Genomic DNA, 27,592 nt, shown 5'->3' with positions numbered 1-27,592 from the left:
TCAGTTTACATTCCAATTCCAAAGAAAGGCAATGTCAAAGAAAGTTCAAACTATTGCACCATTGCACTGATTTCACATGCAAATAAAGTTATGCTTAAAATCCTATAAGCTAGACTCCAGAAGTATGTGGATTGAGAACTTTCAGAAGTACTGATAGGATTTCAAAGAGGCAGAGGAGCTAGAGATCAAATTGCCAACTTACGCTGGATCATGGAGAAAGCTAGTGAGTTCCAGAAAAACATCTACTTCTGCTTCATTGACGACAGAGAATGAGGTGGCTGGATGGAGTCACAGAAGCAGTAGGCGTGAGCTTAAATGGACTCCAGTAGATGGTAGAGGACAGGAAGGCCTGGAGGAATGTTGTCCATGGGGTTGTGGTGGGTTGGACACGACTTTGCAACTAACAACAACATCCTGCCTCTGATGCTTTGGAAAATGTCAATCCTCTCTTCTCTGTAACAGCTCCCCACATATTGGAAGACAGTTATCACATCCCTGCAATCCTTCTTTTTGATAGGCTATTCATACCTAGCTCCCCCAGCCATTCATCATTAATTTGGCCTCCAGACCCTTTATCATCTTTATTATTTAATTGGACCAAGATGGCCACCATCTTTTTATCTTTTTATCTATTGACTAGGAAAGTTAGTTTTTTTTTTACTAGGAGTAGTAATTTTATGATTTGAAATATAGGATTAGATAGGATTAGGTTTTAGACTATGAGTTCCTTTAAACCACCCAAGGATGCCAAAATAAAAGGTTTACATTGTTGTTGTTTTTTCTTTTTTTCTTTTCAACATCCCTCTCCCATCTTGCAACATCCACCTCCCATCTTTAGTACATTCTTATTCCTTCAACATTCTAAGGCTTGTGTTAAGGCATACAATTCACACGTTTGGGCTGCCCGCATTAATGGCAGTCTCCCTGCTTAATGCATGCAATTCACAAGTCTGTGCAAACAAACTTAAAACAACTTTCCTGTTTCTTTCTTTTATTAACCATTCCTTCCTTCCCTTCTGCCACTCTAGCATAACTTTTTTTTTCTTCTTACACCAGTATTCAAGACTCCATAAACATACTTGGAGTCAGTGTATATTTTTTTCCTTCTCCCTTTGTCATTTTTACACATTGCTTAAATAACTCTAATGGTTGGACAGGTTTTAAGAGTATAATAAGAAACACCCCCCCAGACATACCATCTTGTAATGTTCCAATACATCTTCTAAGACTTAATATCACACTCTATCTCACACCCTGTGCACTGAACACAATTAATACAGTGAGAGCAGCAACAACACCCACAAAGATACCCACAAAATCAGCACATGCGGGAGGTCTTGGTTTTCTTTTGGTTCTAGATAGAAAAAGAAATATAAAGTTTAGTCATTTTTCCTCTATTAACCCCCTTTCTGTCAGGAAGATTGACTATTAGTCCATGAAGTCCTTCGGAACTTTAGCTTCAGTGGATCTCCTTGGTGAGATTCCACCTTCCACTCCTCTGGGGCTGGCACGGGCCCTTTTACTCTGGAGTAATGGTCCAACCTTTTTCAGCTGTCCGGATAGCTGTCTTAGTGGTTAACAAGACGATGTAAAGTCCTTCCCAGGTTGGAGTTAGTTTTTCCTCTCTCCAGGCTTTTATCAACACCCACTGTCCTGCTTTGTATTGGTGTACTACAAAGTCCAAGGAGTTTGGGCAAGAATGCCTTTCTGTTACAGGAGAGAAAAATATCTGGACAGTTCAAGTACATATTTTCTAATCATTTTATCTTTTAATTCAATTCTTGGTAATCCCTCCTTCCCCATCTACTATCGTATCTTCATTATGTCTCTCTTTTTCTTGTTCTTTTCTTTTCTCAACTACTTTGCTATGAACAAGTGTATACCTCCTTTAGGCTTCCTGATTAAAATTGTCTACACTTGATAAGAAATGCTAACCACCAAGATGTCCCCAAATGTCAATTTTAGATAAAAATACCACTGGCTGCCTTTCTCCTCCCCCCCCCCACACACTTCTGGGTCAAAACCTCCTCCAACCTTTGTCCTTGTTTATAAATAAATTATCTAGCGAAGAACCAACAAAGGAGAGCTCACCAAACCCTGTTTGCATTTGTTAACACAAGCTCTTTTTCTAACAGTTTTGCATACTAATCTTTACTCAAAACAGCATAGCTATTTATAATCCCAAAATTTTTCTCAACTTCTTTGTTTTAACTTCACACAAAAAATAAACAAGTTTAATAAGATATTCTGAGTTACTGAAATACTAGAGTTTTTTTTCCCAAACTCTAGTATTGCTTTTAATATAAAGTTAGTCAAATTCCAATTTAATCAAATTCCATTCAGATGGAAACAAGTTTCCATTAAATAGGGAAAACATTTACAAATCTAAGCAAACAATTTTGTATCATTTCTTTTGGTTGATATTAAACAATTTAAACTCAAAAATTTCCCCCCAAAAAAGTTGTCCAACAATTACTGACCCCTCTTTTGAATAGAAAAAAATTGCAAAAGTGGGCATTAAATTTTCACAGCCACCCCACCTTTCTCAAACCTGAATTCTAAGCAGAGAAAAAGTTAAAAAGATCAAACCCCCCTTCTCCTTTCTCTCTCTCTCCCTTTCAAAGCAACACAGCCAGAAAAAAAGCGGGGGGGGGGAAGGGGGTTGTGTCTGCAGACAAGAGTTTGAAAAGGCATTAACACACTAACATTTGCAAAAGGGAGAGAGCAGAATAGGCAAGAAAATAGTATAGGATTTCCTGCCTGAGCAGGTAACTTTGGGCTGTTCTTAAGAGGGAGAAAAATAAATAAATAAACAAATACATCTTTCTTCACTTTGTTTGTTGGCCAGACAAACAGAGTGAGGATGTTTCTTTTGGTAACTTCTTTTCTCTTGAGGTTAGTAACAGTCATATTTACTTCACACACAAAGACTCTGACACACATATACGTACCAAGACAAGGAAAAGAGAACAGAAAACTGATTGGGAAAAAGGTCTTTTCACTCACACAGAGACAAACGCACATTTCTCTCATTCCCCTTATTTCCCAAAACTTCCTTTTCTACCCTAGCTCCACATGGGAAACCCATTCACAGACACAAGGCATCTGCTGCTAGCAAGATGGGTTTTCCTGTTTGAAGCTACTCAATTTTACAGTTTTTTTTTTCTTTAGGTTTACAACAACGACTTACAACAACAGCCCATCTTCTTGAGAGTTTTCCTGATTCCCTGAGGTTCCCTGAGGTTCTCGATTTGACGGCCACTCAAAACTCTTAACACCAGTTTGCTTCCCTTCAGGCTGGCCTTCCCCCTTGCAGGAGTAAGGGACCTCAACCTTTCGGGTCTGCATTCCTCTGGACTTACCAGTGTTCCCAGAACACAGCCCATTACACTTACACAGCCGTTATCGCAGAAATCCTCCCACAATCGCTCTCCTGACCACCTAGGTACAATTGCATGCTTCCCTCCTTCGGGGCAAAAGTTCCTTACCTGGGCCAGTGCACTGGGTTACCTGGTCTGGGCTTCAGTTGTTGACTTTCTTCCTATTTCCTGTCCTTTGATTTTTGTAAACCAGAGTTGTCAATTTAGTTTGGCTCGGAGCCTGCAAAGGGAAACTAGATCTCAGATAACTTCAGGCAGTTGAAATCAATAGGCACGCTCCTGATTTTACTGAGAACAGTGTCCCCTAGAAGCTCTTAATGCCCGCATTCTCCACCAAGATTGTGAGATGTAAAAACCCCAAATTTTTATACTCACAATACGAAGACAAGTCTGATTAACAAAACAAAGGTTTATTGGAAAATAACATAAACAGAATAAGAAAGAAAAAGAATAGAAGAGAGAGGTGTTTGCAAACGCGGCCCCCTGGATCCTTCCCTATGGATTGGATTCCAGGAGCACACTGACCTGGTTTCAGGTTTTGCATTTTATAGCCCTACAATGCATTGTCACATCTCTTTCATCTTAATGGTTTTCTCTGAAGTGGTACTTTGTTAACCTGACCTCTTCCGTCCATCTGCTGTTATCTTGTTTATCTGGAATTCTCACTTTGGGTTAAAATCCCCTTCTTTGATAGTAGGATTTCCACTCAAAGTGTAATTTCCTATGTCTGGGAGATTTTTAGGCAGGATATAGTAAACATTTGGTCATATATTGGCATTGCATTGTTACATTTGTGTTACAGCATTACATTAGTACTAAAGAGACAGTTTCATATAATGGCATTACATTTCTACAATTATTTCTACAATTATTAAAAGAATAACTTTTATTTCCTTAATTTTTATTTCCTTCACAGAGGAGAGGTAGTTCTACAGAGACACAGGATTCTACTCCAAGTTGCTGATATTCCTTTGAGGTAGCATAACAGATGAGTAATACTGAACTCACTTTCCCAACTTTTACACTACAGGGTATATCCTAATGAAATAACAGATTTTGTGGCTCCCCAGCAGTTATGGTTGTAAAAGAATATTGTTAACCTTTGGGTAGATTGTTAATTAAAGGTTAATTACAGGTTAAAATAAAAGGTTAATTTGTGCTAAAGTTGACACAAAAGCAATATCAGAGAGTCTTAAAACAGAATGCTGCTAAATGGGCTAGAACAAAGCATTGTCAGTTTCCAAAGCATTCTTTAATCTCTACAATATGCTGAAGAAACATTTAATAACTAAACCTCCCGCCAAAAGTTAGATTTTGTTGTTTTGATTTTGAAAACTGGTTGTTGAAAAAGAAACTGAAGGCAGCCATGAGACTTGCTCAGAGGAATCCTACTGCTCACATACAAGCTAGGATGCTGCATATAAGAAGTGAATATAAAAAACTCATAAAATTAAAGTAAAAAAGGTTTGCCATTTCAGTTTGGTCAGGGCTTGAGCTGGCTGCCAAAAGTCATAACTCAGTAATATTCTCTGTAGCAGGAGTCCTAAAGAAATGGAGATTTGCATTTGATATTCCAATCTCTGCTGACGACTGGGAGAATTACTATCAATGTTTGTTTGCTTCTAGGGAACCTGTAGAGAGACTGTCTATAAGCAGTGAATGAATATCCCCCTGAAACTCCTTCCCCTTGGCCCCCAGTCTCAGCAAAAGAGATACAATCCACATGTTGGGAGGGGGCCTTCCTTTTTCTTTCCTGCGGGTTCTGTCATTCTCCCAGGGGGAAAGGGGAAATATGGGAATTACAATGTATTTTCTTCACTTCATTTCATCCGCTACAATGTATCCTCTCTGCTTCTTCTATCTGCTTGCTCTTTAAACTGTTTCCCCTTGATGCCATCCTGTGGGTGAGAAAGAAATGTGCATCTGGCCATCTGGCTTATCTCTCACTGAGGAAGACTAGGTGGGAAGACCTAACAACAGCTTCACAGCCTTGGAATAGCACCTTATCAGCCCTGTTCCCACAGCAGATTCAATACCTGGGGATTGGCCCATTTGAACTGGGGTGGGTCTTGCTTCTTGCTCTTTTAACCTATTGATTCATGCGGGACCCCTCATATCCTGCTGTAAGGACCCACCCCACTTTGCATCTTAAGAAGACAGAACTCTTGGAATAATTCTTCCAACAGGAATCCTTTATTAAGAGAAAATGGTTGCAGGCATGCTAGACAGGACTTGGGGTCCAAGCTCTCCCATTCAAGGTTTTAAGGGGTTCCCCAGTAGTCCCACCCAATCAACCCCCCTTCCAGTGATAGTTTCAAGTATCACAATTCCACTCCCTTTCTTCTTTCTTCCGTCTGGATGGAGACTTCAGATAACTACATGAAAGGCAATTACTCTCCTTTGGTATGCTAACACTTCGAGGTTACAATAAACACACATTCAGCATTTAGCTCTTTGAAGTGTAAAGAAGGAAGTGAGGGCCATAAAGCCCCTTTGTTCTCCCCCTTCTCTCCCTCTTATGGCAGAATCCAGAGAAGGCAGAATTGGGAGTTTCTATATTTGATAATTTAAAGATGAAATATAATTGGATTCTGACATCCGGCCCCTCTTAACAATAAGAGAAATCCACCTGAAAGAAAACACAAGTATAAAATTTAGTCAGGCTTGTTAGGATACTCTGTGTGAAACTTCTTCAATAGCTTCGGGGCTCTGACATGACGTTTATGGACCCACTCATTTTGTGAGGGAGGGAGGTGTTTCCAGGCAACTAGGTACTGAGTTGCTCCATGATATCTCCTAGAGTCAAGGACTTCCTTTATTTCGAAGTGTTGTTCACCCTCCACCATGATTGGAGGTGGTGGGGGGGGGATTTTTGGCCGTAGAGGTGACTGATGCTCTCTTTTCAGCAAGCTGCAATGAAAAATTGGGTGTATTTGCCTGAGATTTTTGGGTAATTCTAATTCTACTGTTACTGGATTTATGATTCTTTTAATTGGAAAAGGTCCTATGTATTTTGGTCCAAGTTTTTTACAGGGCTGTAGGGACTTTAGGTATTTTGTAGATAAGTACACCATCTCTCCTATAATGAATGGTGTAGGCTCAACCCTTTTTTTATCGGCTTGTGTTTTGTAAGCCTGCCTAGCTTCATCTAGTGCTTTTCTGACTATTGGCCAGGTGTTTTGTAATTTTTCCATCCATTCTTTCAGCGAGGGGATCGTTGGTTCGTTTGGGGTTAATTCTGGCATGGGGTTGAAGCTTTGACCGGTGGCTATTTGAAAAGGAGTGTAACCTGTGCTGGACTGCTGCATTATTGTAGGCAACTTCTGCAAAGGGGAGTAAGTCCGCCCACTCGGTCTGCTGGAAACTAAGAAAACATCTTAAATATTGCTTAAGTACGGAGTTCATTTTTTCAGCCGATCCATTTCCTTGAGGGGGGTGGCTAGATGTCAGTCCCTGAGTGGTTCCTAAGAGGGATAAAAATTCCTTCCAAAATGCAGACGTAAATTGCACCCCCCTGTCAGAGATGATGCGTTGGGGTGCCCCATGCAATCTGTAAATGTGTTGGATGAAAAGTTTTGCTAAGGCTTTTGCAGTGGGAATCTTTTGGCAAGGGATAAAGTGCACCTGTTTGGAAAACAAGTCCGTGACCGTCCAGACCACAGTATTCCCATTGCTTTCTGGCAATTCCACTATAAAATCCATGGCTATTTCTCTCCAGGGGGCTGAGGGACTTGCCACTGTTTGCAATAGTCCTGGCACTTTCCCTTGCAACCTCTTTGCCGTGGCACATTTTGGACAACTGGCTATATAACTTTCAATGTCCTTTTTCATGGATGGCCACCAAAATTGCCGTTTAATTAAATGTAAAGTTTTTACAAATCCAAAATGCCCTGCTGATTTTGTGTCATGGCAAAGGTGCATGAAAGTTACTCTTTGAGTTGTTGGTATATATAACTTTTCCCCTACCCAAGGCAACCCGTCTCTCATTGTGCACACATTTTTGTTTTTCTGGAACCATTCATCTGTTTCCAAGCTTTTTCTGAATTCAATCCCAGTTTGGCTGTCCAGTTGTGGTTTTATTTTGGCTTGGGTTCTTGTGGTTACTGGTGCTGCCAGTTGTGACTCTGCCATTATTGGTCTAGAGTCTGTGGTTCGTGCGCTGTTATATTGGGGCATGCGAGATAGAGCATCTGCCAGGAAGTTCTTTCTTCCTGGTAAATGTTTGAGTTTAAATTGGAATTGGTGAAAATGCTGGGACCAGCGGGCTTGTTTGGGATTGAGTTTCCTGGAAGTTTTCAGGGCTTCTAAATTTTTGTGATCAGTCCACACCTGGAAGGGGATTTTGTTGCCTTCCAGGAACTGTCGCCACGTGAGTAATGCCCAACGTATCCCATAAGCCTCCTTCTCCCATACGGGCCAGCGCTGTTCTGTTTCCGTGAGTTTCTTGGATGTATATGCACAGGGTTGCAATACTGCATCATCATTTTCTTGTAATAGCACAGCCCCCACTGCCACATCACTTGCATCTGCCTGTATTACGAAGGGCTTGTCCATGTCTGGGTGCCTTAGTATTGGTTCGGCAGAAAAAAGTCTCTTTAGTCTCTCAAACGCTGCTTGGCACTCCATTGTCCATGTTAGTGGCTGGCTAGGTTTTACTGAGGATGCTCCCTTCGTTTTTAGTAAGTTAGTGAGGGGCAAGGCTATCTGGGCAAATGAGGGGATGAATTGGCGGTAAAAGTTTGCAAAGCCCAGGAAACTTTGTAGTTGCTTTCTTGTGCGGGGTGGTGCCCAATTTAGTACTGCTTTGACCTTCTCTGGGTCCATTTCAATGCCCTGTGGGGATATGCGATAGCCTAGGTAGTCTATCCTTTCCTGGTGGAATTCGCATTTTGAGAGTTTGGCATATAGGTGAGCGGCTCGCAGCTTCTTTAAAACCGCTCTGACAAGTTTGACGTGTTCTTCTTTTGTTTCAGTAAAGATAAGAATGTCGTCCAAGTAAACAAGGACCCCCTTAAACAGGTGCTCCCTTAGAACGTCATTGATTAATTGCATAAAGACTGCAGGGCCCCCTTGTAATCCAAATGGCAAGACTTTGAATTGATAGCACCCCATGGGGCAGTTAAATGCAGTCTTCCATTCGTCCCCTTCCTTGATTCTCACTCGATAGTAAGCTTCCCTTAAGTCTAGTTTAGAAAAAATTTTCCCTTTCGATAGGTGTGACAGCATGTCTTTCATGAGGGGCAGCGGGTATAGGTTGCTTTCACTGATTGTATTCAGGGCCCTATAATCCACGCATAAACGTAAAGAGCCATCCTTCTTCTCTCTAAAAAGGACCGGGGCAGCCACTTTAGGCTTGGCTGGCTCAATGAAACCTCTCTCCAGGTTTTTTTTTATAAATCTTTCCATTTCCTCCTTCTCCTTTGGGCTCATGGAGTATAATCTGGGCTTCGGGAGTTTTGCCCCAGGCTTGAATTCAATGGTACAGTCTGTGGGTCGGTGGGGGGGAAGCTCATTCGCCCTCTCCTCACTGAAGACTTCAGCAAGGTCCCTATATTCCTCTGGTATTTCTGTTAATCTTTTTTCCTCTCCTATGGATGCTTTTTCTATTCTTGATTCTGGTAGCCTCCCTTGGGGTTTTAAGTCCATAGGGTCCCCCTTCGGGAATTTGATTTCTGTCGTCCTCCAATTTACCCAGGGGTTCCATTTTTTCAACCATTCCATCCCTAGAATCATTGGGCATTCCATACCTGGGGTCACCACAAACGTTAAGTCCTCTTCATGGTTGCCCAGGGAGAGATGTATTGGCAAAGTGGCTAGGGTAGCTGGCACCCCCCCTGCTATGGATCCATCTAGCTGGCCAAATGAGATTGGTTGTTCCAGTCTCCTGGATGGGATGCCCAGATTCCCCACTAGTGTTGGGCTAATGAGGCAGCGGGTACAGCCAGAGTCTATTAAGGCTTTCACCTTCACAGCTTCGGGCATGGGGGGGATTAATATAGTCACTGTTTTGAAGATGGGTGTGATGCATCCACTTACCAGGGGTTCGCCCTCCGAGCTGTCATCTGAGGCATCCACCGGCCCTGTGGTGTAGGCTGGAGTCCTTTCCCCTTGGTGAGCAGAGGTGGGGGTTTCTGCAATTTTTATCATTCTCATGGCCGTTTCTTTTGGCTTAGCTGAATACTTTCCGGGTTTGTTGATTGGGGATCTGTCTGGGTTGTGCTGGGGGGCCTTTGAGCGGCATTCTACAGCTCGATGCCCTTCTCTTCCGCACTTGAAACATCCCATTTGCTTCTTGGCTGTATCCGATGATTTCACCGGTTGGTGTGTCAGCTCAGGCGGGGGGCGGCTCCATTGTTTTCCTCGGCGGTGCCTCTTCAATATGTCGATCTCTGCTTCCTCTGCCAAGACGTACCATTCCTCAAGTCGATGTGGGTCCCCTCGGGGCAGGCAAGCATCATATAGATCATAGTTTAGTCCGTCTTTGGAACGGCCAAGAAGGATGTCTTCTGGCCAATTCAGTTTGCTGGCAATGGCCCGGAATTCTTGTGTATACTCAGCCACTGGGCGTTTGCCCTGCCTCATCGTTGTTATTCTTTCACGGGCTTTGCGATCAGCCAGGGGGTCTTCAAATCGTCTTCTCAAAGAGGACATGAAACGGTTGAAGTTACTGAGTTCTGGGGCATTGGAGTCATGCAAGTTCACTACCCAATCTGCAGCTGGTCCATCCAGGGCAGATTGCACGATCCGGATGCGGGCTTTGTCGCTGGGAATATCCTGCCCATATTCCTCCATGTAGCTGAGGACTTGGGTTAGGAAAAACCCCAAGCGTGTTGGCTCCCCTTTGAATTTCACTTCCAACGGTGGACGTCTTGGAATGGATCGGTGCCTCTGTTGTGGGTGGTAGTGCCTTCCGTCCAGATTGCCATCTGTGGTCCGGTAGGGGGTGGGAGCTCCTGGATCAGTAGATGTCCCTGGGGTTGCAGGTTCCATGTCCCCCTCGGTGTCTCTCCCTTTGCGGCTCCAGGAACTGGGGCGGCCGTAGGGTTCAGTATTCTCCTCTCCTAGGGAGCTGAGAGTTCTTTTCATCAGGTCAATAGCTTTCTCTAGGATCCAGTCTGAGTACGGTGCCCAGCTTCCTCCCTCTTCACTTGCGTGCAGGGATTTCTCCATCTCCTGCTTCCATTCTGGTTGCTTGGTCCCCCGTCTCAGGGTCACCTTTCTTGATTCCTTTCCCCACTCACTTTTCTTTCCACCGCCCATCGACCAGCGAGGTTTGTGGTCCTGTGTCTCCACCACTTCTTCTCCTGAGGAATCTGGCCTCTCGGATCCCAACATCTGGCAAGGTTCCAACTGGGTCAGCGGCTCTCTTTCCAGGGAGTTTTCCCCCTCTCTTGCTCCATTGTCTGACATGGTAAATTTTTGCAAAATCCCCCGGCAAGGGTCTTCCTTCCAGGTGGATTAATTTTGCAAGTCCTGTCTAATGTAAGGACCCACCCCACTTTGCATCTTAAGAAGACAGAACTCTTGGAATAATTCTTCCAACAGGAATCCTTTATTAAGAGAAAATGGTTGCAGGCATGCTAGACAGGACTTGGGGTCCAAGCTCTCCCATTCAAGGTTTTAAGGGGTTCCCCAGTAGTCCCACCCAATCAACCCCCCTTCCAGTGATAGTTTCAAGTATCACAATTCCACTCCCTTTCTTCTTTCTTCCGTCTGGATGGAGACTTCAGATAACTACATGAAAGGCAATTACTCTCCTTTGGTATGCTAACACTTCGAGGTTACAATAAACACACATTCAGCATTTAGCTCTTTGAAGTGTAAAGAAGGAAGTGAGGGCCATAAAGCCCCTTTGTTCTCCCCCTTCTCTCCCTCTTATGGCAGAATCCAGAGAAGGCAGAATTGGGAGTTTCTATATTTGATAATTTAAAGATGAAATATAATTGGATTCTGACACCTGCATTCTATGCCTGTTGTCAATTTCTCCTAATAACAGATGCTTTTGAAATGAAATCATTCCAAGAAACCTGCTTTCTTGGGAAGAGGCTTTGAAGTGGGTCCTTACACCATCATTAAAAGCCTAAAGAGTAATAAGGCCCCAGTTGAGGATTTTTACCAGAAGAATTACTTAAGAAATTCCCCAACTGTTGGAGTCCATGACTGGCAGGTCTTTTTACACATATAAATAACACCTGCCGGGGCACTGCAAATCCGGGGCACTGCAAATCCAGGAGGAAGCAATGTGGAAACCGAGATGGCAAACCCAGGTCCTTCCACCAGCGCTTCAGAGGCTGCAACCACAACAGCAGAAGCTGCCACCCCCTCCTGAATTGTACCAGTTCATGGAGACGGACACCAGCCGAGGCTAAGGAGAGGTCACCGAGCTAGCCGGAAATTCCCACAACTGGAGGTAAAGTACAGCAGAGAACCGCAAAAACTGGGCTTCTTCTTAGCTCACATCTTGAGCTACATGGAAGAGTATAGCCGAGACATCCTCAGTGATCATGGAAAAGTGAGGATTGTGACCATGGCACTAGAGAGGGCGGCAGCGGAATGGATGGTGACCCTGCATGATGCAGATGCTCCAGAACTACAGAACTTCAACCACTCCATGGCAGTCTTGAGAAGGAGATTCGAAGACCCCTTGGCTGATTGGAAGGCCAGAGAACAAATAAAAATGGTGAGATAGGGGCATCGCCCCGTAGCAGAATACACTCTGGCCAGCTGGCTCAACTGGCTGAAGAAGTCCTGGTGGGTAACTTTAAAGATGGACTGAATGATGACCTGTACTATTCCTGCATCACTAGGGGGGATCCTGATCGACTCCATGACTGGTACATCTTAGCTGAAGAAGCAGAAATCGATCGGGCCTGGAGACCCATGACGCCTGGGAAGATCCTGGGGATAATCTCCAGGAGAGGGAGCCAGGAGCCACCAAAGCAAAACCCCACCACTCCGAGACTATCAGACTACTTCAAATGTAGGAAGGAAGAACACCGCACAGCTGAATGTAACTCAAATTCACAGGTTACCCCAGTGTGGAAACCTGACCAAGTTACAGGGGGGAAGCATGGGAAAACCCCACCAAAGCTGAAGGAACCAGCCATAAAAAGTATGGAATTCTCAAGGTCCTAAGCACATCAAAGTATGTGGGAGGAACTCCAACCTAGACTGGAGAGCCCCAGAGTCCTCGGAAGGCAGCTCGAAGGATGAACCCCTGGTAAGTGGACCCATCATGCCTCTCACCAGAACTGTAGAACTGTTTAGTCCAGGGATGCCAGAAAAGGTCACATTAAGGGCCCTGATAGACCCTGGCTGCCCTCCCTGCCTTATAAGCCCATCTCTGGTGGGCAACTTGGAATCCTGGTGAGAAGGCTGAAGAAGCCAATTTCATTTGGTCAGTAAGATGGGTCCATCACAGGGGAGGGGTCCCTGCCATCCTCACCATGCAGCCTGTCTAGTTCACTATAGGGAACCACATAGAGACTCTAACATTCATAGTGACCCCTGGAATGGAATGTCCATTTATACTAGGCATGGCTTGGCTAACAAAATGGAACCCAAGAGTAGATTGGAGGACTGGAGAGTTAAGGTTCCCAAAGGCAGCCTATCAAAAAGGGAGCAGCTCAGAAAAAAGGGATGACTAAAGGCCCAGAAAGCACAGCAGCAGTGAGCAATGGGGAATTGGAAGGCATACCAAAAGAGTATCAGGATCTAGCTGAAGCGTTCAGCGAAGAGAGGTCTGATGACCCCCACAAACATACCAGCCCACAGACTGTGCTATTGAAATATTGCTACCCAAGTCAAAACTGTATTCCATGATCCCTTGGAGTTGGAAGAATTACAAAAATTCATAGAAAAGAATTTGGTGAGAGGGTTTATCGAACCAGCAAAACCAAAAACGGCAGCACTTGTGCTATTTGGGAAAAGAAAGATGGATCACTTTGTCTCTGTGTGGATTATAGATCTCTCAACGCAGACAGTGATAGCAACCTTTACTGCTCCCTTTGATAAAGGACATGTTGGCACATTTGGCCAAAGGAAAAAATCTTCTCAAAACTGGACTTGAGGGAGGCTTATTATTGAGTCAGAATTAAGGAGGGAGATGAGTGATAAATGGCATTCAATTGTCCCTTAGGCTGTTTTCAATTTAGGGTCCTGTCATTCGGACTACAAGGGGCACCCACAGTGCAACTAATAAATGAAAATACTCCAGGAGCATCTTTATAAAGGGATGTTTGTCTGCTTGGAGGATGATATCCTGATATTCACAGAGATTAAAGAGGAACATGTCAAATTGGTCAGAGTGGTGCTAATTAAGTTACAGGCAGCCCTCTTGTATAGCAAACTGTCTAAGTGTGAATTCCACAAAGACAGAATTGATTACCTGGAATACTGCATTTCTTCGACATAGAGATGGACCCCTAAAAGGTCCAGTGATGTAGAGTGGGCTCCACCCTGCACCCAGAGATAGCTGCAAAGTTTCCTTGGGTTCGTGAATTTTTATCACCAGTTCATCCCCTCCTTTGCTCAAATTGCACTGCCCATCATATATCTGCTGAAGACTAAAGGGGAAGGGAAACTGAAACCCAGTCAACCTTTAAAGTGGGCTGTGAAATGTCAAACCATTTTTGAGAAATTAAAAAGACTATTTTCAACAGAACCAGTTCTAAAACACCAGAATCCAGAAAAACCTTTCATTATTCAGGCGGATGCAAGTGACATAGCGGTGTGTGTGTGGGGTGTTGCTTCAGAAGAATAATGAAGGAAAATTGCAACCCTGTACATACACATTGAGGAAACTTACAGAAACGGAGAAAAGATGGGTGGTGTGGGAAAAGGAAGCTTATGCTGTTCGATGAGCTCTGCTAATTTGGCGACACTTCCTGGAAGGGAACAAAATCCCCTTCCAAGTATGAACTGACCATAAAAACCTAGAAGCTTTGAAAACACCCAGGAAACTATCTCCTAAGCAGGTGAGATGGTGCCAACATTTTCATTGGTTCAATTTCACCATTAAGCATTTGCTGGGGGGGGGGGGAGAATTTTCTAGCAGATGCACTGTCATGATTACCACAATACAATAGCATAAAAAAACGAGATAGCAGACCTACTCATGCCGTCAAAGCAATTAGCAGCACCAATCACTAATCGAGCGCAAGCAAAAACCCCAAAACCATTAATAAGCTAGGCAGGGGTGGAATTTAGGTAAGAATTAGAAAAAGATGAATGATTCTCAAGCCATAAGAACTTGTGTACAATGAATGATGGACTATCATGGGTGAGGGGAAGACTCTACATCCCAAAAAGCCAGAGACTAACCTTCATGCAACTGTGCCATAACTCCAAGTCAGCTGGTCACTTTGGGTTCATGAAAATCTTCCACCTAGTGAAGCGGCAGTTTTGGTGGCCTTCAATAAAAAAGGACATTGAAAGTTATGTATCTATTTGCCCCATCTCTATGGCAGCCAAACAGAGACAAGGGAAGACCCCAGGATTATTATACACGGTGGCCAGCCCTTCAGTGCCCTGGAGGGAAATCCCTATAGACTTTATTGTGGACTTACCAAAAAGTAGGAGAAATATAGTTATTTGGGTTGTGACAGATTTATTTTCAAAACAGGTACATTTTATTCCATGCCAGAATATCCCCAAAACACTACCAAAATTATTCATGCAGCACATATATGGTGTAAGGACCCACCCCACTTTGCATCTTAAGAAGACAGAACTCTTGGAATAATTCTTCCAACAGGCATCCTTTATTAAGAGAAAATGGTTGCAGGCATTCTAGACAGGACTTGGGGTCCAAGCTCTCCCATTCAAGGTTTTAAGGGGTTCCCCAGTAGCCCCACCCAATCACCCCCTTCTTCCAGTGACAGTCTCAGGCATTACACTCCCATCCCCTTTTCCTTACTGCCAGCTGGATGGAGACTTCAGAGAAAACTACATGAAAGGTAATAGCCCCATTGTTATGGTTAGTCCTTTTGGTGATACGCACATCCAGTTCCTTTGAAGTGTACTGAAGGAAGTGAGGGCCATAAAGCCCCTTTGTTCACCCCCTTCCCTTCATCATATGACAGAATCCATAGAAGGCAGAAATTGGGTTTTCTATAATTGATAACTAGAGATGAAATATAATTGGATTCTGACATCCTGCCCCCTCAAAAATAAGACAGATCCACCTGAAAGAAAACAAAACAGGTATAAAAGTTAGTCAGGCTTCTTAGGATACTCTGTGTGAAACTTCTGTAATAGCTTCGGGGCTCTGACATGACATTTATGGACCCACTCGTTTTGTGAGGGAGGGAGGTGTTTCCAGGCAACTAGGTACTGAGTCGCTCCATGATATCTCCTAGAGTCAAGGATTTCCTTTATTTCAAAGTGTTGTTCACCCTCCATCATGATTGGAGGTGGTGGTGGGGGATTTTTGGCCATAGAGGTGACTGACGCTCTCTTTTCAGCAAGCTGCAATGAAAAATTGGGTGTATTTGCCTGATATTTTTGGGTAATTCTAATTCTACTGTTACTGGGTTTATGATTCTTTTAATTGGAAAAGGCCCTATATATTTTGGTCCAAGTTTTTTACAGGGTTGTAGGGACTTTAGGTATTTTGTAGATAAGTACACCATTTCTCCTATAATGAATGGTGTAGGCTCAACCCTTTTTTATCGGCTTGTGCTTTGTATGTGAGCCTAGCTTCATCTAATGCTTTTCTAACTATTGGCCAGGTGTCTTGTAATTGTTCCATCCATTCTTTCAGTGATGGGATTGTTGGTTTGTTTGGGGCTAATTCTGGCATGGGGTTGAAACTTTGACCGTTGGTTATTTGAAAAAGAGTGTAGCCTGTGCTGTAGTGGACTGCATTATTGTAGGCAACTTCTGCAAAAGGGAGAAAGTCCGTTCAATCATTTTGCTGGAAATTCAAAAAACATCTCAAATATTGCTCAAGTACTGAATGACAACGTTCTGTTTGTCCATCTGACTGAGGGTGAGGGCTAGATGTCAGTCCCTGAGTGGTTCCTAAGTGGGATAAAAATTCCTTCCAAAATGCAGACATAAATTGCACTCCCCTATCAGAGATGATGCGTTGGGGTGCCCCGTGTAATCTGTAAATGTGCTGGACGAAAAGTTTTGCTAAGGCTTTTGGCAAGGGATAAAGTGCACCTGTTTGGAAAACAAGTACGTGACCGTCCAGACAACAGTATTCCCATTGCTTTCTGGCAATTCCACTATAAAATCCATGGCTATTTCCCTCCAGGGGGCTGGGGGATTTGCCAATGTTTGTAATAGTCCTGGCGATTTCCCTTGCAACCCCTTTGCAGTAGCACATTTTGGGCAGCTGGCTACATACCTTTCTATGTCCTTTTTATGGATGGCCACCAAAATTGCCGTTTAATTAAGTGTAATGTTTTTACAAATCCAAAATGCCCTGCTGATTTTGTGTCATGTCAAAGCTACATGAAAGTGACTTTTTGGGTTGTTGGTATATATAACTTTTCCCCTACCCAAGGCAACCCATGTCTCATTGTGCACACATTTTTGTTTTTCTGGAACCATTCATCTGTTTCCAAACTTTTTCGGAATTCAATTCCAGTTTGGCTGTCCAGTTGTGGTTTTAATTTAGCTTGGGTTCTTGTGGTTACTAGTGCTGCCAGTTGTGACTCTGCCATCATTGGTTTAGAGTCTGTGGCTCGTGCGCTGTTATATTGGGGCATGCATCTGCCAGGAAGTTCTTTCTCCCTGGTCAATGTTTGAGCTTAAATTGGAACTGGTGAAAATGCTGGGACCAGCGGACTTGTTTGGGATTGAGTTTCCTGGGCGCTTTCAGGGCTTCCCAATTTTTGTGATCAGTCCACACCTGGAAGGGGATTTTGTTGCCTTCCAGGAACTGTCACCACGTGAGTAATGCCCAACGTATCCTGTATGCCTCCTTCTCCCATACGGGCTAGCGCTGTTCTGTTTCCGTAAGTTTCTTGGATGTACATGCACAGGGTTGCAATACTCCATCATCGTTTTCTTGTAATAGAACAGCACCCACTGCCACATCACTTACATCTGCCTGTATTACGAAGGGCTTATCCATGTCTGGGTGCCTTAGCACTGGTTCGGCAGAAAAAAGTCTCTTTAGTCTCTCAAATGCTGCTTGGCACTCCATTGTCCATGTTAGTGGCTGGCTAGGTTTTACTGAGGATGCTCCTTTCATTTTTAGTAAATTAGTGAGGGGCAAGGCTATCTGGGCAAATGAGGGGATGAATTGGCGGTAAAAGTTTGCAAAGCCCAGGAAACTTTGTAGTTGCTTTCTTGTGCGAGGTGGTGCCCAATCTAATACTGCTCTGACCTTCTCTGGGTTCATTTCAATGCCCTGGGGGGATATGCGATAACCTAGGTAGTCTATCCTTTCCTGGTGGAATTCGCATTTTGAGAGTTTGGCATATAGGTGGGCGGCTTGCAGTTTCTTTAAAACCACTCTGACAAGGTTGACATGTTCCTCTTTTGTTTTGGTGAAAATAAGAATGTCATCCAAGTAAACAAGGACCCCCTTAAATAGGTGCTCCCTTAAAACGTCATTGATTAATTGCATAAAGACTGCAGGGCCCCCTTGTAATCCAAATGGGAAGACTTTGAATTGATAGCACCCCATGGGGCAGTTAAATGTGGTCTTCCATTCGTCCCCTTCCTTAATTCTCACGCGATAGTAAGCTTCCCTTAGGTCTAGTTTAGTAAAAAAATTTCCCTTTCGAGAGGTGTGACAGCATGTCTTTCATGAAGGGCAGAGGGTATAGGTTGCTTTCCCTGATTGTATTCAGGGCCCTATAATCCACGCATAAGCGTAAAGAGCCATCCTTCTTCTCTCTAAAGAGGACCAGGGCAGCCAGTTTAGGCTTGGCTGGCTCAATGAAACCTCTCTCTAGGTTTTTTTTTATGAATCTTTCCATTTCCTCCTTCTCCTTTGGGCTCATGGAGTATAATCTGGGCTTCAGGAGTTTTGCCCCAAGCTTGAATTCAATGGTACAGTCTGTGGGTCGGTGTGGGGGGGAGCTCATCCGCCCTCTCCTCACTGAAAACTTCAGGAAAGTCTCTGTATTCCTCTGGTATTTCTGTTAGTCCCTTTTCCTCTCCCATAGATGCTTTTTCTATTCTTGATTCTGGTAACCCCCCTTGGGATTTTAAGTCCATAGGGTCCCCCTTCAGGAATTTGATTTCTGTCGTCATCCAATTTACCCAGGGGTTCCATTTTTTTAACCATTCCATCCCTAGGATCATTGGGCATTCCATGCCTGGGGTCACCACAAACGTTATGTCCTCCTCATGTTTGCCCAGAGAGATGTGTATTGGTAGAGTGGGTAAGGTAGCTGCCACCCCCTGCTATGGATCCATCTAACTGGCCAAATGAGATCGGTTGTTCCAGTCTCCTCGACGGAATGCCCAGATTCCCCACTAGTGTTGGCCTAATGACGCAGTGGGTGCAGCCAGAGTCTATTAAGGCTTTCACCTTCACAGCTTCGGGCATGGGGGAAATTAATATAGTCACTGTGTTGAGGATGGGTGCGATGCATCCACTTACCAGAGGTTCACCCTCTGAGCTGTCATCCACCAGCCCTGTGGTGTAGGAGTTCTTTCCCCCTGATGAGCAGAGGTGGGGGGGTTCTGCAATTTCCATCATTCTCATGGCAGTTTCTTTTGGCTTAGCTGGAGACTTTCTGGATTTGCTGATTGGGGATCTGTCTGGGTTGTGCTGGGGGGCTTTGGAGCAGCATTCGACAGCTCGATGCCCTTCTCTTCCGCACTTGAAATACCCCATTTGCTTCTTGGCTGTAGCCAATGATTTCACTGGTTCGTGTGTCAACTCAGGCGGGGGGCGGCTCCATTGTTTTCCTCGGCGCTGTCTCTTCAATATGTCGATCTCTGCTTCCTCTGCCAAGATGTACCATTCCTCAAGTTGGTGTGGGTCCCCTCGGGGCAGGCAAGCATCATATAGGTCATAATTTAGTCCATCTTTGAAATGGCTAAGAAGGATCTTAGTCTGGTCTTCTGGCCAGTTCAGTTTGCTGGCAATGGCCCGGAATTCTTGCATATATTCAGCCACTGGGCGTTTGCCTTGCCTCATTGTTTTTATCCTTTCGCGGGCTTTGCGATCAGCCAGGGGATCTTCAAATCATCTTCTCAGAGAGGACATGAAACGGTTGGAGTCGCTGAGTTCTGGGGGATTGGAGTCGTGCAAGTTCACCACCCAATCTGCAGCTGGTCCATCCAGGGCAGATTGCATGATCTGGATATGGGCTTTGTTGCTGGGTATGTCCCGCCCATATTCCCGCCATATTTACCATGTAGCTGAGGACTTGGGTTAGGAAAAACTCCAAGCGTGTTGGCTCTCCTTTGAATTTCACCTCCAACGGCGGACATCTTGGAATGGATTGGTGCCTTCGTTGTTGGTGGTAGTGCCTTCCATCCAGATCGCCATTGTGGTTCGGCAGGGGTGGGGACTACTGGATCAGCAGATGTCCCCAGGGTTGCAGGTTCCACTTCCCCCTCGGTTTCTCTCCCTTTGCGGCTCCAGGTGCTGAGGCGGCCGTAGGGCTCAGGATTCTCCTCTCCTAGGGAGCTGAGAGTTCTCTTCATCAGGTCAATAGCTTTCTCTAGGATCCAGTCTGAATACAGTACCCAGCTTTCTCCCTCTTCACTTGCGTGCAGGGATTTCTCCATCTCCATCTCCTGCTTCCATTCTGGTTTCTTGGCCCCCCATTTCAGGGTCACTTTTCTTGATTCTTTTTCCCACTCACTTTTCTTTCCAACGCCCATTGACCAGCGAGGCTTGTGGTCCTGTGTCTCCACTGCTTCTTCTCCTGAGGAATCTGACCTCTCGGATCCCAACATCTGGCAAGGTTCCAGTTGGGGCAGCGGCTCTCTTTCCAGGGAGTTTTCCCCCCTTTCTTGCTCCATTGTCTGACATGGTAAATTTTTGCAAAATCCCCAGCAAGGGTCTCCCTTCCAGGTGGATTAATTTTGCAAGTCCTGTCTAATGTAAGGACCCACCCCACTTTGCATCTTAAGAAGACAGAACTCTTGGAATAATTCTTCCAACAGGCATCCTTTATTAAGAGAAAATGGTTGCAGGAGTTCTAGAAGGACTTGGGGTCCAAGCTCTCCCATTCAAGATTTTAAGGGGTTCCCCAATAGCCCCACCCAATCACCCCCTTCTTCCAGCGACAGTCTCAGGCATTACACTCCCACCCCCTTTTCCTTACTGCCAGCTGGATGGAGACTTCAGAGAAAACTACATGTAAGGTAATAGCCCCATTGTTATGGTGATACACACATCCAGTTCCTTTAAAGTGTACCGAAGGAAGTGAGGGCCATAAAGCCCCTTTGTTCACCCCCTTCCCTTCATCGTATGACAGAATCCATAGAAGGCAGAAATGGGGTTTTCTATAGTTGATAACTAGAGATGAAATATAATTGGATTCTGACATATGGACTACATGGAACCCCACAATGGATCATATCCGATAGGGTGGTGCAATTCACTCGAGTTTTGGAAAGCTTTTTTGGAACTTTTGGGGACCACACAAGACCTGTCATCTAGTCATCATCCACAAACGAATGGTGGGATGGAACATTCAAACTCAGTCTGGAGCCATTTTTGAGGTGCTTTATAAATTACCAGCAAGACAAGTGGACCAACCTCCTTCCATTTGCAGAAGTTGCCTATAATAATGCTGTGCACTCCAGCACTGGCTACACCCCATTCCAAGTAGCGAAAGGACAAAGTTTCAACCCAATGCCTGGGCTACCTTCTAATGAGCCAACCATCCCCTCCTTGAAGGAATGGATCATGCAACACCAAACACCTGGCCAGTTGTGAGAAAGGCTTTAGACAAGGTTAGGAAGGTGTATAAAATCCTGTCAGATAAGAAGCAAACAGAGCCAAAGCCGTTCCAAATAGGAGAGAAAGTATACCCGTCCACTAGATACTTAAATCTCTTATAGCCATTGAAAAAATTAGAACCAAAATTTGTGGGGCCTTTCCCCGTTAAATGAATAATGAATCCAGTGACAGTAGAATTGGAACTCCCAAAGACATTTGGACAGCTTCACCCAGTGTTTCACTGCAGAGAGAACTAAGCTCACTCTTACATCCAGCTGCAGCTCCCCCTCCTCCTCCAATTATGGTAGAGGGAGATCAGCATTTTGAAATCAAGGACATCTTAGATTCTAAGAAATATCATTCCTCCACACAATATCTAGTAGCCTGAAAACACCTACCATCCTTCCCAAATTAATAGGTCCATAAACATCATGTTAGAGCTCCAAAACTGCTTAGTAAATTCCATACCAATTATCCTGACAAACCAGACTAACCCATATATTTATCACCCTTTTTTGTTTCCTCTACAGGTGGATCTCTCTTTCTTTTAAGGGGGAGCGGCATGTCAGAGGGAGCTTTTCTTTTTCTTTCCTGTGGGTTCTGTCAATCTCCCAGGGGGAGGGGGGAACTATGGGAACTACAATATATTTTCTTCACTTTGTTTCAGCTGCTACAATGTATCCTCTCTGCTTCCTTTATCTGCTTGCTCTTTAAACTGTTTCCCCTTGATGCCACCCTGTGGGTGAGAAAGGAATATGCCTCTGGCCATCTGGCTTATCTCACATTGCAGAAGACTATGTGCAAAGACCTAACAATGGCTTCACAGCCTTGGAACGGCACCTTATCAGCCCTATTCCCACAGCGGATTCAACACCTGGGGATTGGCCCATTTGAACTGGGGTGGGGCTTGCTTCTTGCTCTTTTAACCTATTGATTTGCATGGGACCCCTCAGATCCTGCCTTCTATGCCTGTTGTGAACTTCTCCCAATAACAGATCCTTTTGAAATGAAATCGTTCTAAGAGACCTGCTTTCTTGGGAAGAGGTTTTGAAGTGGGTCCTTGTTCTGGCTCAGCCAGTTAGATGGGTCTGTATGTTAGAATGCTTGGAATTTATTGGGTTAAGCACTGTCTCCTTAAGAGATGGCTTATGGGTAATGTAATTTAGTTGTTCAGTGAAGCTTATGTTAACAGATCAGTAGGAGGGGCTATTAAGTTCATCACAAGATATCCTGGCTACGTGCCAGGCTGGAATGTCTTTGTCTGAGATAAACATGGGACCACCGGAAGACACACACAGTCCTACACACGGTCCTAATCCACGCTAGATGTGATGTGAAGGAATTATTGATTTTTTACCTATAAAGATGAACATATATGCAACATTCAGATGAAACTACAGAAATCGTGAGTTCTGACCAAGTATTCCTGAATAAATATATGTTTTACAATTATCTTTATTGAGTCATCTGTCTGGACTTGAATTACAAAGCATCTTAGTTTAGGATCAGAACAGTCCTTATACCATCATTAAACGCCTAAAGAGTAATAAAGCCCCAGTTGAGGATTTTTACCAGAAGAATTACTTAAGAAATTCCTCAATTGGTGGAGTCCATGACTGGCAGGTCTTTTTACACATACAAATAACACCTGCCTTATTCCAGGTGGGTAGAAGATGGCAATAGTTGTCCCATACACAAAAAAGGGAATAAAAAGTATCCTAGTAATTATAGGCCCATCAGACTGATTGACATTGTAGCAAATGTTCCTTTTGAATAAAATTGAAATTTGGGTAGAGGAAAATCATATCCTTAAAAAAGAACAAGCAGATTTTAGATGAAGCTGATCTATCACTGTTAACTGCTTTGTCTTGAACCATCTAATTGCCAAATTTGCCTATAAGAGGAGAACCCTGTTTGCTGCTTTTATAGATCTCACAGCTGCATTTGATATGGTAAACAGAGAAGTTCTATGGAGTGAACTGGCAGTTCTTAAAATAGAACTAGACTGCTGGCTTTGATTAATGCCCTATACACAAACACCTGTTTTAAAGTGTGGTATGGGATTAATGGAACTTTAAGAAGATTTGCACAAATAAAAGGGTAAGACAAGGGTGCATATTAGCTCCATTATTATTTAATTTATACATCAATGACTTGCCAGGATTAATGAAGGATCCCATGGTACATATGCCAGTGCTCCTAAATACATACTGTAACATCTTGCTCTACACAGATGATATGATTCTACTATCGTATTCACAAGTAGGATTGCATAGACCAGTGTTTCCCAAACTTGACAATTTTAAGGCATGAGGACTTCAACTCCCAGAATTCCACAGCCAGTCCACATGCCTTAAAATTGTCAAGTCTGGGAAACACTGGCATAGACTATTAAGAAGATTTAGTTTTTATTGTCAGGATAACTCTCTAACTATTCATAAATCCAAATAAAAAATATGGTTTTTGGAAAACATCTTCAGAGGCACAGATGGCAATTAGATGGTGAACCAATTGAACAGGTTAACACTTTCTTATATTTAGGCATAACTTTTTCCATCACTGGGTCTTGGGTTCACCATCAATGGAGTACATTTAGAGCAAAAGCTCATTTGAATTTATTGCTTAGTTACCCAGGGTCCCTAGCTCCATTAATTAAAGTATATAAAGCTAAGGTTACCCCTATGCTCTTGTATGGAGCAGGAGTTTGGAGTCTACATTCTATTACAGTATTAGAACAAACACAATCTCAGCACTTGAGATGTCTTTTGGATGTAGATCTAAGGACATCTTCTGCAGCAGTTAGAGCTGAATTTGGAATTTCTACAATTTATGCACTGTCTAAAATCAGAGCATATAACTACTGGTACAAAATCAATGAAATGGAGACTAATAGACTCCCTAAGTTATGTTTACTAGAACAGATAAAATCACAATTACAAACCTCTTGATTTACCAAATTGACAAATTTTGTAAGAAGTTATGGCCTTCTTGTGTCTTGTGCAATAGGTGAACAAGTTAAAAAAAGAGTTGCTCAAAGACTCATAGATAGAAAAGCACAAAATGTTATAGCCACTTTTAGTAAGGCTGGTAACTTGAAATGGCTAAATAAATATAAACATACTTTTCAAACAGACAGCTATTTATTGCCAAAATATCTTGGGGAGATATTTACGCAAGCAAGATTCGAACAGCTTGATACCATGGTTAGATATACCATATGATGGTATATGATGGATGCATCTGCATTTATGGAGCAGCAGAGGTAGAAGACTTGGCTCACATACTATTTGATTGTTGTTTGTATAAGAGGGAGAGAAACAGGTACCTTGGTTCATATATTAAATGAATGACTTTGTCAGAACCCATATTTTAAGGGGGCTCTTTCTAACTTTAATTCTAACTCTAATCTTTCTACACTTCTGGGTTCTGCCATGCTCCTGGAGGAGAGGGGGGAAATGCTGTGGGCTATTTCTTTGTTTTCCTCTATCGCTACACTGTAACACTTTTGCTGTTTCTGCATATACACTCTTTGAATTATCTTTCCCCCTTGATGTCAGCGTGAAAGGGGGAAAAAGGAATGAGCCTCTGGCAACTGATTTATCTCCACTTTCAGAAGGGAAGGTGCGAAGACCCAACAAAACATCACTGCAACCTTGAGACAACCTGGCATTATCACCTCTTTCCCATAATGGACTTAACACTTGGGGATTGGCCTATTCAAACTGACTAGATGAACTGTTGGGGTGAGGTTTGCTTGGGACACTTTTAACCTATTGATCTGAGTGGGAAACCCTCAGATCCTGTCTATTATGCCTGCTATCAACTTCTCCTAATAAAAGTTCCTTTTGAAAAAAACTGTTTCCACGAGTTCTGCTTTCTTAGGATGAGGTTTTGAAGTGGGCCCTGACAAACTCATTGGGAACCCCATATTAAAACAACATATCTTATGTGGCCAGAATCTGAAAATCTGCATAGTACCTAAGTAAAATGGTTCGGATAAGATCGGCATATATGGTACTGATTGGGGTAGATTGTAGGGGTGATACTGAAATATAATTTTATCTTATTTTATTTTTCTATATATTATTGTATTTTATTCCAATTTCATTTTAAATTGTTTTTATAGGATTTTATTAATATTACATGTTAATAAATTACGTGAGGGTTGTTTGACAGATGGGGAAGCCTATGCTTCTTTCTAATTAAATGAGATGTATTTACATGCTGAGCACATGGTCTGAGAAATAGGAGCACCCTGCTGCAGGTAGTAATCCTTATCTTAGCCAATAATCAATTCAAGCTAAAGCTTAGAGAGAAAATTGTTGAAAGTTTGCAGACAGCATCAGAAAAGCAAACACCAATTAAGTTTTCCTAAGGAAAGGCTGAGGGGAGCAGACCCTTTCCAAACTCTAAAATCTAAACATAAAAGTGAATTAATACTGTGAGAAAACCAGGATTCCAACTTCAAACTCTGTAGAAATACGACAAAGACAATTTGCAAATAAGAAAATCAAGTTATCAACAGTACATTTATTGAAGGGAGAAAGCCAGCAGAGCAAAGAATGCTTTCTAAATTATTTCATGAAGTACCATATGTACAGCGTTGACTATCATCCATGAATTTGTGTTTAGCACAAATGCATCTGGCTCTTCTGTTTCCTTAAACTAAAGATCTTTAATGAATCAGGGAAAAAAAAAACAATTTATGTTCTATAGTAGTTTTGTTCCACTCCTAGGATGAATCTCCTTGAGATGGCGCAGCAGTTAGAGTGCAGTACTGCAGGCCACTTTAGCTGTTCAGCAGGTCAGCGGTTCAAATCTCACCGGCTCAAGGTTGACTCAGCCTTCCATCCTTCCGAGGTAGGTAAAATGAGGACCCAGATTGTTGGGGGCAATGTAATATATATATACATTGCTTACTGGTGTACACCGCTTAGAGAGTGCTTGCACTTAAAGCAGTATATAAGTCTCATAAAATAAAATAAAATAAAATAAATAAATCCCTCTCCTTGTCATTTTAAGGCTATGTCAAATGTTTCCACAAGGGGAAACCCAATCCTGGTGTGATTTATTTTTGCTCCAAGGATACCCTTCTAAGGCTTGGAGGGTTTGGGTTTTAATCATTAGTGAATCAGAAAGATGGCTTAGTGCTGGGCATTTAGACCAGAGATCCCCGACCTTTTGGCCACCGGGGACTGGTGCCATGGAGAAAGGTTTTTCTGCGGACCAGCGGGGGTGTGGTTTGAATACTGCCTGCATCCCAAGGATGGAGCTTTGCTCATTTGTGCAGCCCACTTGTGGGCACGCTGCAGACCAATGCCAGTCTACAGACTGGGGGTTGGGGACCCCTGATTTAGACTGCATGGTAACCAGGTAACTTAATCCAAAGGTTACAAGTGGCATATGTTTAGTTCTTAAGCATAAGCTTAAGCAGGAGCCATAGTGATAGGGACATTCCAGAAAATGTAGTTGACTTGTTCTGGTAGTTTAATTTAGGCTGTTAGCAATTGAGTAATGTCCAAGACTGCCAAGCCAAGCCAGTGTTCTCAGCATTACACAGAGACAGATAGACAGTCAGAACATTTCTAAATGTATGAGACAGTAATGCCAACAGATTGTCAGAACCCATTTATATTTCATTTTTATCTATCTCCTCTGATCTAAAACCAAATCTCACCTTCCCCTGGGTTCTGCCATACTCCCAAGGGGGAGGGGGATATGCCTGCAGGGTTATTGCTTTCACTTCCTCTATTCACTACAATGTAACCTTTTGTTTATTGTCTTTGTATCTGCTGTCTGTTACAATGTAACAAATTGCCTTCTGCAATATACATCTCTCTGAACTTTCTTCTCTCTAACTTGGCAGCTAGGAAAAGGGGGGGGGGAATACAAACCTCCAGAGCCTGGCTTATTTCTCCAGTCTCAAAAGGAGGTGTGAAGAGCTGTTGAACATCATGCTACAACCAGAGTTGGACCAATGTTATCTCCCCTTTCCCATGATGAACTTAACACCTGGGGATTGGCTGGACGGAACCGTTTGGATGAACTGTGGGGTGGGGTTTTGCTTAGGGACACAGTATCGATCTGTAAAGAAATCCCTCAGATCCTGTCTATTATGCCTGCTATCATGTACTCTTAATAAAAGTTCCTGTTGGAAGAAATTATTTCCAAGAGTTCTGCTTTCTTAAGATGTGGGATTGAAGTGGGTCCTTACACAGCTATTGTGATCTGTTTCAATTTCAAAGTTGTCAGCTGGATTTCCAGCTTGCAGTTTGCAGCTTTCTTGCCCTCAGCTGCCATAGTAATGTGGGGGGGGACTTGTTATTTGGGGTGGGGAAGTGAG

At 43.3% G+C, this 27,592-nt stretch overlaps 1 long non-coding RNA gene across 1 annotated transcript; it reads right to left on the bottom strand.

Annotated features, from left to right (window-relative positions):
- Positions 1-783: 783 nt before the first annotated feature.
- Positions 784-5,107, bottom strand: LOC120305057. Its single transcript, XR_005555901.1, has 2 exons — positions 3,191-5,107; positions 784-1,707 (listed from the first exon to the last, which is right to left on the bottom strand). It is a non-coding gene; the product is annotated as an uncharacterized LOC120305057 (long non-coding RNA).
- Positions 5,108-27,592: the final 22,485 nt, after the last annotated feature.

The sequence above is a fragment of the Crotalus tigris genome, unplaced genomic scaffold, assembly GCF_016545835.1.
Source record: "Crotalus tigris isolate CLP2741 ecotype Arizona unplaced genomic scaffold, ASM1654583v1 scf7180000017666.379230911805:20528666, whole genome shotgun sequence".
NCBI lineage: Eukaryota > Metazoa > Chordata > Lepidosauria > Squamata > Viperidae > Crotalus > Crotalus tigris.
Note: the sequence above shows the minus strand (reverse complement) of the source record. Positions and strands in the feature narration are given on the sequence as shown.